The 5,131-nt window shown below is 36.6% G+C and overlaps 1 pseudogene; it reads right to left on the reverse strand.

The window, feature by feature from the left end:
* Nucleotides 1–681: 681 nt before the first annotated feature.
* On the reverse strand, nt 682–2,352 carry LOC149250155 (auxin response factor 6-like; annotated as a pseudogene).
* Nucleotides 2,353–5,131: the final 2,779 nt, after the last annotated feature.

Consider the following 5,131-nt stretch of genomic DNA (forward strand, 5'->3'; position numbering starts at 1 on the left):
CGTTATACTATTTATTATATCAATTTCCTGAGGTGGTTGTACATGTGAAAGTAGTCCACGCGAAGATCTCTGACCCCTATAATTTCCATAGGCATCAATTAGAGCACCATGCATTGGCTTATTAGAGCATCAATGGTCCAATAGTGGCATCAATGGTCCAATTATTAAATTCTTAATTTTTTGCACATTTTCCTAGAGCATGGAACTAACCAAACAGTAAGGACAATATACAATTTTCATGAAAATAGATACTATGAAACCCTACATAGAAAATCAAAGTGTTGGCCTATGACAATTAACCTATCCTAGATTATAAACAAATTCATATGTAGAACATACAAAATTATTAGTAGTCAATAATCATGTAGAATAGCTAAATTCAAAGTGTGTTAACCCCTAAAGTTTGCCCCTTGCAAATTTAGAGGGTTAAAGACTAGCACATATCATTCAGTTGGAGGTCCCAAAAAATATGGATACAAGTGGTAGATTAGTTCACAGGATGAGTAGCCTCAGGCTTGATTCAGTCATGATTGAGACACATTTTAGCACAGTTTGAAGAGAGTTTCTATTCTTAGCAGGTTCCGTACTTTCTAAAAGAGGGAGTTCCAAGGATGATGCGGCAAAATTTTTTTCAAAAAACATTTAGGAAATGATAAGGGAATATCAAGCATACTAGAAACATTAAAAATTCATCCACACAAAGAAACATGACACATACTCCCAAGGATCATCCGCAAGGAGAAGAACATCCTTCTCCTTGTCAACAAATATAAGTTGTTAGCCTGATCTTGGGTCCTCCAGCTAGACTTCTAGACCAAACATATGGTCAAGCTCGACACACAGATCTAGATAGCCCCTGAAACGTGTTACATCCACTGACCTCCCAACATAGCCTAACTTGTATACCTGACAACACACCAAACCATGTTTATTATTCAACTAAAAAAATGAAAATTTTTAGGTAAAGTGAAAAGTAGGAGAATGGATAGTTGACCTTAGTGAATGTTCTCATAGGTGAATTCATCTTCACAAAATTTGGTGGAGGTTGTGAAAACCCACTTTCATCTAGACCTCCAAACACACCCATGTTTGAATTCATAGAGAACCCAGAGATAGGAGAACAAGGAGGCATATTCAGTAAGTCTGTAACAGAAAATGAATTGCCTAAATAAGCACAATTTCCCACATTCCTTGCACTAGAAACTGTGTCAGGAATAGCCAAAGTTGGGTTATCTATATTAACACCAAAAATAAGATTTCTCTAGGAATCAGACTGGACTCCTTCCTGTTTTGTAGGATAATCTCTTAAAGGAAATTGAGGCAGTGGCATTGATTGGGCTGGAAAATTAGTTTGACTTTTAGGTTCAGTTTGGGATAGGATACAATGACTACCAGTAGGAAGAGAGGCTTCAACCTGACCAGATGGAAGACAAGAATCTGATTAGTTGACATTATTTTGGAAGAAAACCATGATGCAACAACTTGTTGATCCTTAGTAACACAAGACCAAGTTTCAGTTGGTTGTTGCACAACAGATTGACTTGGTCGGGGCACACTTAAATAGGTAGAAGCTCCCTCTGAAGTCAATGAGTCTAAGATGATTTGTAAAGGAGATGCACTAGATGAAGTCTTAGGTGAGGAAATGGTAGCACCGGTATTTGTAAAGACTAATCGTGAGGTCACAGAAGAAATATCACTTAATGGAGACTGAGATTGAGATGATGAGAGTTGTGTGAATGAATTGACGACATTTGGAACTTGAAATGCCTTTTTCTTGTTTTTTTGATGCTGAAAAGATGATTGTTGTTGTTTATTAATTGCATTTTGTAGTTTCTGATGCACTGCTTGTTGCTGCAATGTCTGCTCCTATAATTTCTGTTGCAAAAGATGATTTTGTGGTTGATGTTTCTTAACAACTTATTGCTAAAGTAGATGTTTTTGTTGCTACTCAATAATATTCCTCTGTAATTGTATCTGAGACCTGCACTAAAGTAGTTCAGACTATATAGGTTGCTACTACTGCTGAAATTTTAGTTGTTTAGATTGATTAAGATTCCCTGTCTATTGCAAGATAGTTGTAGGCATTCCATGGTATGCAATGGACTAGATCCCTGATAAAGAAGGTTCAAATATTTGTTTCATCTGCATCCATTGATCCATACTTATTATTTGCAAATTCAAGGTATAAATGCTTTACTCCCCATTATCTCCATCTCTGACATGAATGGTTTCCTGAAACTTCCATCATCACTTCTTGCAATCAATCAAAACCAATGAGAAGAAAATACTAGAAAACATGATGCATCTTTCAAAATAATCCATTGAATAGATGTCAGAAACTCACGTAAGCATGTTTAAATTTAACTAATAAAAAAGCACAATGAGCAATGATACAAAATTCATGCCTTGCATAAATATGCATTGCAATTGAATTGAACATGCCAACATCAAGTTGAGAAACACCAAACAATGGGCAACAAATAGTAGTAAGCACAATGGAGAAATTTTCTCAAAAAAAATCACAAAAACATAGAGAAATCCATATCTAGATAAAACAAATCCATTACAGATGGTTAGAATACTTGTGATACTTGAACCAGAAAAGGAATTGCAGATAGAACATATATGAATGAAAACCAAGAAATTAATGTTTTAGGAAAAGTATTTACAAAGATCACAGTTAAATTGATAAAGAACATAATTAGCAAATATTCTTGCCTAATTAAACCAAATCTGCATCAAGAGAAACCATACTTGTGAAAGAGTAAGAAATTGGATATTTAGCGAAAGGTGTGAGGGAACCAAAAGGAGATTATCAAGATGTTATTGATTTAAAAATTGGTGCAAAATATCAACTGATACTACTCAAGAAAGCTGTAATTATTCTCCAGCTAAAAAACTCAAAAATCAAACCAAAGGAAATATGCCAAAGTTATATGAACTGCAACACTGGTAATTGTTGCAGACCTATGAGATTAAATATATTTTCACAATGAATGTACAGAAATATATGTCCCATGTATGATCTAAATGCATTGGTTCTAGATCCAATCACTTATGATGATGGTGATCTGCGTGAGGGGTCATATGCCACACCAACAAAAAGAACTTGGATTGGATACATTGGAGGAGGGAGTAAAGTAGTGGCAGTGTCAGTCATGGTTACATCAACATAGCCCAATCAACTGATAAAATTGCGCCCATAATAGAGAAGTTTTCCTCTTGAGTGCACTCCTTCTTCATGAAGAACTGCACCCTCCTTGAGTGCATGATTTCACACTAAAGGGTTGAATGTTTTACCTTCATCCCTTCGGCGTGCTCTAGTGTGCCCTGCTTTTCCTTGAGAACATGAGCGCACCTCAAAGGCCTGAAATCCTAAAGCTTCGTCCCTTCATCTCTTTGGAGTGCACCGGTGCACCCTCTCTATTTCTTTGAGTGCGTGAGTGCACCATGAAGGCCTGAAGGCCTGAAGACTGATTCCTCCATCTCTTCAAAGTGTGCCCTTGCACTCTTGAGCTTTTCCTTCTCTTGACTGAGTGCATAATAACACTACAAATCCTTGAATGACCCTTGAACCCTTTTGTGCTTTGAAGTGCACCCTCCTTGTTTGCATGTATATTTTATTCTGAAGTATGTAGCTATCTTCTTTCATTGATATATTTACATTCTCAGCTACATCTAATGGATATTTGAATATGATTTGCGAAGATATTGTTATGTCATTAGGATTTTTATAAATCTAATCTCGTCACCATGAGTGTGCTTCCACAAACAGGTCTTTGGGATACAAGTATTGTCACTCTTTCATCATCTGTTGGATCCATTCCACCTGCTACATGTAAAGTGACCTCCAAAGAACCTCAGAAGTAACCACTAAGGAAGCACTTGAAGTGACAAAGCCAACCATTCCTATATATGCAAACACACGGTGCTTCATAGATAAATCTACTAAGGTCACATGGGGTGGCAGAAAAGACACATTCATGCATAAACAATTTGTTGAGAACTTTAAGTACGTGGAAGTATACATCAATATCAATTGATGTAGGATACATAGGGTCACATGTAGATTCCTAATCATCCCCCATGAAGAAGTGATTGAGTGTATTATTACACACATTGATGAGTCTCACCTTATGATTCATAGTGAAAGTGGTGGTTAGCTCGGCACCTATTGTGGAGAAGACATGAAGAGTTGCTACAAGATGCTTAGGGCCAAAAAAGATGCAAATAATGACTTCTACATTAGATGGGTTGATCTCCACATAAGTGACACGGTCAAACATTGGTGTCGAGAGTCGATTAAGTTTCACCAGCACCTACCCATAGTTTATCTGCCATAATTATAAGAGATGTATATTAGTATCTTATTACAATGTGTTATTGTTTGGATGGACAGTAGAATGCTGAGGTGTTTGAGGAAAACTGGATATATATACTCAATATGTTGGTTACCCATGGTAAGATATTCAATTGGGTAGATATATTGTCATTTTGGTTGCAAATTCATGTGGGTAGGAAAAAGCATATTTGAGGATGAGTTAGGCACCAAAATTCTATATGTCGCATTTATTTTAGATGGAATCCATGCATGATATGCTTTCCCAGGAATGTACTAGAACTAGATTCCTCATAACAAGCTTCTAGTTTACTTTCACTATAGAGTATTGTCAGAATCAAGCTTCAGAGGTGCATATGATAGATTTGGTGAGCACTTATTTGCAGTGATATTCCATATGATATTTGAGATTGATTCTCCTTTCATGGTCTACCAGGTGAACGAGTCACCACAGGACAACGCGATTGGTTTTCAGTGCTTGAGGACACATACATTCAATGCTTTGGATGTCATATCTCTTCTCATCTCATGCTGTGACATGTGACCAATTATGTGGTCATGCAGGAATTCACATATCGGTTTGAAAATGGGTTATAAGGATTCCTTCGTATGAGGAATAAATCCACTTGGCCCACCTTCCCTTTGAGGATCATATTGTATGAACTAAAGAGCCACAAGGCAACAAATATAGAAATACAAGAGCTGGATCACTTTCACTTTGCAACTAAATAATTTCATGGATATGATCCAAAAAGAGTGTGCAAGAAACATTGAGAAAGGATCCATTTCAAT

The sequence above is a fragment of the Pinus tabuliformis genome, chromosome 7, assembly GCF_031772625.1.
Source record: "Pinus tabuliformis cultivar Carrire ecotype Pingquan chromosome 7, CPIR1, whole genome shotgun sequence".
NCBI lineage: Eukaryota > Viridiplantae > Streptophyta > Pinopsida > Pinales > Pinaceae > Pinus > Pinus tabuliformis.